This window comes from Zootoca vivipara, chromosome 1 (assembly GCF_963506605.1).
Source record: "Zootoca vivipara chromosome 1, rZooViv1.1, whole genome shotgun sequence".
Classification (NCBI taxonomy): domain Eukaryota; kingdom Metazoa; phylum Chordata; class Lepidosauria; order Squamata; family Lacertidae; genus Zootoca; species Zootoca vivipara.
This window is the reverse complement of record NC_083276.1, coordinates 64,253,985-64,264,396: the sequence shown is the minus strand read 5'-3', so window position 1 is coordinate 64,264,396 and position 10,412 is coordinate 64,253,985.

The following is a 10,412-nucleotide window of genomic DNA, read 5'->3' as shown; positions in this document are numbered from 1 at the left end:
GCTGCCGCTAAACTCGCCTTAACTGGAAGCGTGCCCGCTCCTCCCAGGTGCGCATGCGCCCTTCGTGTCCCTCTCCTCGGATTGCAAGGCAGCAGTTGTATCGGTTGCGATTCCTTGTGAATCGAAGGCTGGAGGATGACGCGTCTTTCGCACCTGCTAACGAGCGCTGTAATCTCGAGTTGTTTACGTGCAGTCCGTGCAAGATAATAACACGGAAAAGAGCTTTTCGGAACTCAGGGTAGCAGCAGCTATTAAGAACCCTAAAATTTTCTCTGTGCGTGGTGCAAATGTGTTTGGTTTTTTAAAGAACAGTCACTGCCCTCCGGTGCACAGTCTGATAGACCCGATTCTTAAAGCGAAACAGGAAAAAGGCAAATCGAGACGTTCACGGCTCGCTCTTACATGTTAGCATCGGGGAGGATAAGGTAAAACCCCTTTTGCCAGTTCGCTAGGCAGCCCTGGAGTGCAATGGAACCTCCAACACGTCATCGGAGACCACAAGGATGAATGGATCAGGAAGGTTTTTGTGGTGGAATGTGGCTGCTGGAAAAGGTCCTCTCCCAGTTCTCGAGGACTATAAACTGGAGAAGAAACTGAGCACATCAAGGGCTCAAACGGAATCCATTCCCCAACTATCACGTTGGAGATTATGATAACATTTTCATGAGGGCTACGTGTTCAGTCTCTGCCTGGCAGGGGCTTCACTCACTCCTCTTTATGATGTGAACTGCCTGCACGTACAGATTTAGAACTGATACAATATTGTCGTTTCTGTGCTCTCTGTTATCCATGGGTGTTCCAGAATCTCTTCAGTGGATTAGCTGATGAAAGGCTTTTATGAGAAAATGCTTAAAGCCGTATTCACTTTGCCTTGCCTCCTGTGCCATCTGTTTTATTATTTACTTCATATACACTCAGCCGTTTAACTTAACACTTTACAAGATCACTTACAAAAATCTGAAACAATAAAACTTCATGTTAAAAAAAGGGATAAAATCAGAATATGGACTATCTCAATGGGTTCTCCACCCTAGCAGCATGAAGGAGATGAAGTCCCCAACTTACATGGGGGTTACATTCTGTGGACTGCACTTAAAGCTAAAATCGCGTACAGGCAAAACATATTCGGCGCAATGGCGGGTAGGATCGCCAAAGTCTTTTTCCCTGGATACCTGTGCGCTTTCCACCCCCTTTTTATTTGCTGCCATTAGCACTGATTTTAGGTAAGATTTCACCCCAAAATAGTGAGAGTACAAAAGATCTCACAATTTGGTACCCTGTTTCTCATATTTTAAGACATACCCATAAAATAAGCCATAGCAGGATTTTTAAGCATTCAAGGAATATAAGCCATACTCCGAAAATAAGACATAGTGATAGGCGCAGCAGCAATGTCGGCCGCGGCAGGAGGAGGAGGAAAAAAAATAAGATCCCTTGAAAATAAGCCATAGTGTGTTTTTTTGAGGAAAAAATAAATATAAGACGTGTCTTATAATATGAGAAACACGGTATCTGGCAGGGGAAGAAACCAAGAATTAAATATAAGTTACTGACAGACTCTAAAGAAAGAGATGACTTCTCCTTGACAGATTTGAAGTTATATTATGAGGCGTCCTGCCTCTGCTGGTTGCAGGATTGGATTTTATTAAAAATACAGATTTACTAGATTTGGAAGGTCATGATAATAGGTTTGGGTGGCACGCATATTTATGATAAAACAAAAACACATAAAGGATTCCTGAACCACTTGGTAAGAAAATCAATATACGAGGTATGGGACAGATATAAAGACTTACTAGAGAGGAGAAACACCTTGGTGGCTCTCTCCGTTAGAAGCAATATCGGTTAAAAAATTAAATATATGAGGGGATTGGGCCACCTATAAAGACCTCTTAATAGAGGCAGAAGACCAATTAAAACAGAATATTTAAAGATATAAGAGAAATACTAAGAGATTGGTTACAGTATCATCAATTAAGTGATGTTTTTTAAAGTAGATAAAAAAAGAGGTTTTGATACTGTGAGATCGATGTTTGAAATAGATCTGGTGGAAAACAATGTGAAAGTGTTATAAAAATGTACAAATTACTTTTGGAGTGGTATACCAAAGATGAAGAAGTTAAAGCAGTGATAATTTACTGGGCTAGAGATTTTGGAAATAATATTCAACTCTCATCTTGGGAAAAGTTATGGAAAGAGGAATTAAAATATAATGAATTAAAGAAAATGTTTTAAAATACATTTACTAAAAAACGAGAAGCTTTTCTGTTAGGTATAATAGGTCAAAAGATACCAGAATAAGACAAAAGACTTTTCATGTACAGTATGTAATGATGGCAGGGAGAATGCTACTAGCCCAGGGATGGAAGGAAGGAGAAGTACCAACAAAAGAAGAATGGCAGACAAAGCTGATGGACTATGCTAAGATGGCAAAACTGACGGGGAAAATCAGAAACCAGGAAGATCAAGTATTCTTAAAAGACTGGAGTAAATTCCTAATTTACTTAAAAGACCACTGTAACACTTAAAATCATTTGCAGGGTGGACATGCGATAGAGTTAAAGGATTTTGGGAAATGATATATAATGAACTGAAAAAGATTTTTAAATATACCTTTCCCAAAAAACCAGAGGCATTTCTGTTAGGAATTATGGGAGGGGAGATTGTGAAAGAAGATCAAGTACTGTTCATGTATGCGACAACCGCGGCCAGGACTTTGTTGGCCCAAAAATGGAAAACCCAGGAAATACCAACGATTGAGGAGTGGCAGATGAAATTGATAGACTATGCAGACTTAGCAAAACTGACTTGCAAGATCCGAAACCAGTGAGAGTTCCGAAAAGACTGGAGTAAATTTGTGGACTATATGGAGAAGAACTGTAGAAGTTTAAAAACACTTGCAGGACTGAAATAAATCCTACGAACTGACTAAAGTAAGGGTAATAACACACTGCGAGATAGGAGTAAATAAGAAAACCATGTGAAGGGAGGGAGGGAAGTCACAGCTCAGCAGAGCAAAATGAGATGGGTGAATTTAAGATGAATTGTACAAAAATTGTTGTTTTGTTTGTTGATTTGGCAAAATTGAATAAAAATTATTATTAAAAAATAAAATAAAATCATTGGCAGGGATGTAATGACACTTGTAATGTGGAACTATGGTAACTATGGATATACTGTATAACAAAAATGGGTAATGGTAAAAGATGCAGAAAACTTTATATTAAATACGGAACCGATGGAGGGGGGGAGGGGGTGGTCCGAAGGTTCAAAAGAATCTTTTATTTTAATCTTTAAAATGGTTAAAGTTAAAATGCATAAAATTATGTAAAACCAATTAAAAAGTTATAACTGCAAAAGAGCACACACCAAATTGGCACAATCTTGCCCAAAAATGGCAACGATGGCAGTGCAACTTTTCTGCCAGTGGTGGATGGGGCAGGGCATGCAGGCGGCAGAGCAGCCTGACTACATGGGTCAGACCAGCTAACGTACTGAGAAAGTCCTATGGATGTCATGGAGACCATGAATTCCTGATCTGGCCCATTTGGAAGCAGGCTTGGTATGGATATTGAAGTCCCCCCAACACTACCATGAAGGGGTTCTCCAGCACAACATCCAAGACTACTTCGCAGCAGGGTGTATAGTATACTCCCTGTTCTGACTCCAGCTAAACATGGCAAACTGTGGGAGACAGTGCAAGACAGGAGTGCCTGGCGTGCTATGGTCCATGGGGTCACGAAGAGTCGGACACGACTAAACGACTAAACAACAACAACAAACATGGCAAAGAATCCCTTGAACCCAGACACACTGTGGATCAGTCTCCTTGTGAGGGAGATAGAATTTTGATGGATGATAGCAACTCCCTCTCTGACCTGGACCGGTGTTGCACCAAATACATATCAGGTGGACATTGCTGTGTTAGCATATGGCCACTCAGCTCATCTGCCCAGGTCTAAGTTATAAATACCGTACCAATAAAAAATGTAGAACATCAAATTCTGAAATAAAATGGGGGGGGGGAGAGACTCCCCTCCTCCTCCATCCTTGACACATAATTCCCTTAACCAATCTCTGCTTCACAGTAACAGAAGGCAAACAAACAAAAAATAGATCCAATAACCCCAGGCAGAAACAACCTCTCACCTGCAATACTGCAAACACTTCGCCCTGTCTCTCTTCCAGGGAGATTCTGTCCAACTTCCCACTACAGAATCTCATTTCTGTGGGGGTTGCTTTGTTTTGTACTCTACCCACTCTCTACAAATAACCGTTCTCTCATACCAGTACAAACCCATTCCCACAAAGGGGGCTTTTCCTAGAGGGGAAAAGTAACAATTAATGATGGCACCCTCACACCTACGCAAGAGGGACCACTCCCTTTTGTATAGCCCTGTTGGGGCCAGCCCACCACTTGGCAGAAGCACAGCCTTATCTAGCTTCCAGGAGCATTTATGAAAGCCAGGTGTTACAGACTTGCCTCCAGTGCTGCTGCTGAATTTTGGACTGGGTTTTGCTGCAATGGAAGTCCAATTCTGCTGCCAGTGGGGGCTGCTAGGAGATAAAGTGGGGCAGAAGTCAATCAAAATTCACACACCAGCAGATAGTAACCTGGCCGGCATTCCAGAGCTGTGCTCCAATGAGCCATCCTTGGAGGCACCAAGAAATGAACTTGGGGTCTTTTTTCCAGGTGATGGGGCATGTCTGGAAAGCCTTCTGTTGCACTGTAATCTTCTGCTTTTTGAATCTCTCAGCTGAGTTTTTAAAACTCCTTAATGTGGAGAGTCTTCTGTTGGCAGAGGGAGTGCTTGCTGCTACTTATACATAGGAGCCAACTCTGGGGGGGGGCAAGGTCCCTTCGCCCCCCCCATAAAATATTTGAGGTGGCCGGCCCCCAGAGTTGATGGACATTACAATTCAAAGGGTGTGTGCATGTGCATGCATTCACACACCATGTCATGTGATCAATTATGCAGGGTGGGGCTTCCCCCCATTGTTTTATTCAAGTTGGCATTCCTGTTACTCTGTCCTTGGAGTGTGGCCTCTGTATTCTCTATGGTTTGAAATGTGCCACCTAACAGTCAGACTCCCTCCAATCCTGCTAAAATAAGTTTACTTGCAATCAAATTGTTAGATTTGTCATCATTGGTCATATGCTATGTCTGCACAATTTCCCAGTCTAGTATTTGTCTGATGTTATAGGATTGGGGAATTTCTCTTTCTCTCTTTCATACTTTAGTCCAGTCTGTCACTTGAACAAAAATGGTTAGCAAGCACGCACACACGTGTGCACACACACACACAGCCTCTTCCCAGGCCACATAAAATTAATAGGTAACTTCTGCTATTAAATGTTAGTAGTAATACTAATATCATGATGATTTGACATCCCCAGAGCTTTGTGTCCTCAGACTTTTTAAATAAATTTTATTTGGATTGTGAATAAGCTTGTTTTGTGGCTTTATGTAGCAGGTGTTTTCCTTAACTTTTGTGTGTGTGTGTGTGGAAGTTAGAGGAAATGAACCCTCTTTTATTTAAATTTCCTGAGATTAGAAGAAGAACACTTGCCAAACAATGCCTTTTCACTTCAAAACCTCTCCTCATAAATTATGTTCGGAGATCTTATTAAAAGTCTGTAAAAATTTCCTATTAAAAATAGTTGATTGCAGCCCAGATCATCGCAGCTTTTGTGCTTGCACTGAAATACCACAGCTGTCCTGAAGAAATATATTGTGAGACAAAAGGTTTTGTTTCCTTAGTAATAAATTATTTCTGTGGTATCCAAAGTAAGATAAAACTTTCACTTATGTTTGAGTGAAAGAAGATTCTAGTGATAACTTCAAATAATCTATAAAAAGAATATGAGAATGTAGATGTAGATAGCAAATTAAAATCAGACTTCCTTTATGTTTAGGAAAGCAATTATTTTTGAAGCCAGCCAAGATTTTAACCATGGATAATGGAATAGCTTACAAAAAAATAAACCATACAACTCTCCAAAAACTATGAAACAAAAAACAAGAAATTGGCATTTGCTTCACACAAGCTACATGCCCTCCACAGTTATGACTTCCATGTAATATGTAATGAATACAATTCATTATGTTGATAGTCCTGTTGGTGCAAGAATGCAGGACAGAAATATATTGAATACACATGTGACTCTTTCATTGCATAGATGTAACGCTGGCAGGGCCGGCCCTATGGCAAGCCTGGGTGGTGCAGGGCGCTGGGCTGCCAGGGGGGCACCGCGTGGCGGGTGCTGGGAAACGGGGGGGGGGGGAGCCGCCGGAGGGATCTTCACACCACAGATATGCTTAAGATGGCCCTGAACACTGGAAACCCTGATTAGCAATAGTTCCCATAGAGTGTATTTTTGTGGTGTAATTTACATATATGATTTTGACATGACAGTTTTAAAGCAGAATGAATAGTTTCCTATGCGTAAGGGTGAGGGGAATTAGTCATTTGCAAAGCAGTTCAATGTTAAATTGATTAATAGACCTGGGACTTCATGATTATTGTAATAGGATATGTGAAGAACAGTATATAAATATGTGAAATGAATATTCTACCAGGCACCATTCTGAATCAAGATAGTGGACTGAAATGTGACTTGAGCATGTCTGTGCCCATTTTGGGGGGCATAGGTCCGGCTACCTCTTCAGACATTAATACAAAACACCTGATTTTGGCACGACTGGTCCAAACTCACAAATTACATTATCCAAAATTGCTGTTAACCATTTAAAAACCACAAACTATTTTTGGTTTTTGAAAATTCCATTGCAGTACTGGACACGCTCTGCTGGTATTAAACAAAGAGAACACTGTGGGGTTTTTTTTAATGAGTTAAGTTTAATATAATCCCTTAAAGCCAGCAAGAAATAAAATAGGTATGCCACAATATTTCTACAAAATATACTAATTGTTTGCATTTCCTTTCTTCTGTGGTATTATGCACTGTGCATGCATGTGTCTGTGTGTACACAATAAGAATCGGAAATGCTTATCTCTAAATGGATTGTGCCCCTTTTTGATGTGTGCTTCTGTATAGTGAAGTAGGAGAGGTGACAAAAACTTCACATCTGGCAACCAATGCCTTCTAGAGCAAAATATACATCAGCAGGCTTTGTTTAATCAGAATCGAATATACAATTCCAGTATTAACACTAAATACATTACTTCTGGTAAATGAGCCACCATAGCTGCTGGAAGGCCATGAAAATTTGCGTCCTGGAATTTTTAGACTCATCTACCCATGCACTATCTGAAACCAAAGGGGTGCATTTGTTGCCAGATGTGAAATATACAGTATTGGCATTACTGTATGTTCAGCTCTCCTACCTCACTAGTAAGAGGGCTAAGATGTACCAAATATTATATGATTTGGAAATGCTCTCTCTCTCTCTCTCTCTCTCTCTCTCTCTCTCTCTCTCTCTCTCTCTCTCTCTCTCTCTCTCTCTCGTGCTTTTTTCCTTAAAAATGTTTAGGGGTACTCTCATTTTCCTATTCATATTGAAATACTGCCCCTCAATGAGGCCAAACCTAGATTCACAAAATGTTTAGGAGTTTGCGTACCCCTGCGTACCCCCAGAAAAAAGCACAGTACTTCTTCTTCTTTGGCGATCACTCGTAGCCGAGTAAGGTTGTCTTCCATAAACACGGTTTTAACAATGGGTCCGTAAGTGACTGTGGAGGCCAATTCTGGATCCACACGTCCTTCCACAGTTTCCAGGTGGGAGTTGATCACGGTGTGGATTTGCCAAGCGTGCCTTCCTCTTAGCACGTTTCTCCCTTGCGTCCTTACTGAGATTGAATGTCTTCAAAGTCCATGACACCTTTGGTAAAGGCTGTTCTCCAACTGGAGCACTCGCAGGCCAGTGTTTCCCAGTTGTCAGTGTTTATACTACATTTTTTAAGATTTGCCTTGAGACAGGCTTTAAACCACTTTTGTTGACCACCAGCATTACGCTTTCCATTTTAAAGTTTGGAATAGAGTAGTTGCTTTCGAAGACGATCATCAGGCATCCACACAACATGACCAGTCCAACGAAGTTGATGTTGAAGAATCATTGCTTCAACACTGGTGATCTTTGCTTCTTCCAGTACAGTGATATTAGTTCGCCTGTACACTGTACACTGTACACTGCACACACACACACACACACACACACACTCCTTGGCTCTCGAACTTAATCCGTTCTGGAAGCCTGTTCGACTCCCGAAACTGTTCAAAAACCAAGGCACGGCTTCCGATTGGCTGCAGGAGCTTCCACTCAAACAGGAGCCGCGTCGGACGTTCGGCTTCCAAAAAACGTTTGCAAACCAGAACATTTACTTCTGGGTTTGCGGCATTCAGGAACTGATTTGTTTGGCAACTAAGCCGTTCAGGAACCAAGGAACCACTATATATATTCCCAAATCAAATATTGGCTGCAAAGGAAGGATGCTCCATCTCTGTAGAGCATTTCTAACATCATCCACCCTTGTTTAAATATTTTAGAATTAAAGATCTACTACACTGCATAGTCTACCTCCTGCAAACTTCAGTTCTTAAAGGTAAATAAATCACTTAAACAGGGTCACAAGAAATAAAGGCCAAGCTGGGTTCAGAGTTTACAGGTCTCTGCATTTATCAGGTAGAAATATGCTCCATTTCACTATTTCATAAGCTATCCTTTTATGAATAAAACATTAATCTTTGTTTGTCATTCTAAAACTCCTGATTTTTTCAAATGAAAGAATGAATGATGACACAGAATCAAGAAATTGTCTAAGCCCCCACCCCTTTTCAGGACCACCAAGACTTTCACATACGTTTTCAATTTCTGTAAGGATGTGATTATCTTGTGGGCATGTTTTACTCCTACAGCCTATACTGAGTATCAGTCAGCACAGTGTGCCCTTTTCTTTGAGAGATCAAGATAAGTTCAGGTTTACACTAAATCTGCTGTGTTAACTACTATTTGGTTCATGGCTGTCCACTTACTGTTTGAGTTTCAGGATTATAAGAACTTCTGTTGTCCAAAAAAATTGGAGCCTCGGTTACCCAAATTAAAAATTAAGTTGTTCCAGTGGGAGAATATGCACATGGCATTAACTTTTCCAACATTCTTATTCTCTAAACTTTTTGCATGTCTCCGGCATTTCCTTTGGTAGATGAATCTACAAATACATGTGTAGTACACAGCCAGATGGGTGGGCTATAAATAATAAAATTATTATTAATTATTACGTCATCTGCTTCTCAATCCAACTCCAATACCTGGAGAGTTTTGCATGTTGTAGTAAATAAATATATGTATAGAGACATGGCTGTAAGTTGCATGAGGATATAGCACCAGTGCTCTGAGGAATTCCAATAGGACTCAATAGAGACCTGTGTTTCTGGACTGGATGAGGATGTGGGAAACACACAAATACCTCATTCTTTTTTGACCTCCCACTCCTGGACACAGGACTTGGAACGCTTGATTGTTCTTGAAAGCTTTATTCCAAAAATTCCTGCACGGCTGAAACACAGGTCAAGTCACATAGTCCAGGAAGTCAAAGGAGAGCTCTCAAGATACACATCTAGGCACAGTCTAAAATGTCTCAACATATCAACATGCCCCTTATGCCCTCCTTTCGAAGAGCACAGTCATGTGCACATTTTGGTTCCTGAACTAGCTGCTGAGCAAGCAAGCGGTCACTCCTGTAGGTAGGCTGATACAGTCATTGGCACATCCTTAGATACATGTTTACATGAATTATTTGAAAATTGGCCAATATTCTTTATTAGTACCAACTTCAGTTTCAGTGCCTTGACTCTTAGTAGAACTTATTTGGTTACAATTCATTTTTTCCTTCAGCACACCAGGAAGTAATCTCCTGTTCTGCTCAATTGAGATGTCCGTTCTAATGGTAGTGTATTCTTCTCAGGTTGTAATACTCCCCACATTAATGATGCACTCTACTTCCTTGGGGTTGGGAACAGTTGGCAAAACTTATAGCCAAACCACATCTAATCTAAACGTTATAGACTTTTGCTTTGGCTCTGTGTTTTCTCTTGCAAGAGAAAAACTTTTTTTTGAAATGAGAGAAGACCAACAGGGACATTTGTTGAGAGCTAAGCCAAGTACAACGTACTAGAATTTAATCTGAATGCAGCACAAGTCACCCTGCGTTAAACCAGTATATCGTGTCCTTGTAGTTTTATGTAGTGGCATAGACTTGGACAGTAATTTAAGCGGTTTGCTTGTCCATGAACATGCTGTGAAATACATCTTGTGACACAAGCAAAGCCTCTGGAAAACTTTACATACAGGAGACATAAACAGTTTTCAAATGGGCACCATACATTACAAACTAAACATCTTTCAAAAACAAAAATCTTGTCCATGTGGAATGGAAGGCAAATAAAACTG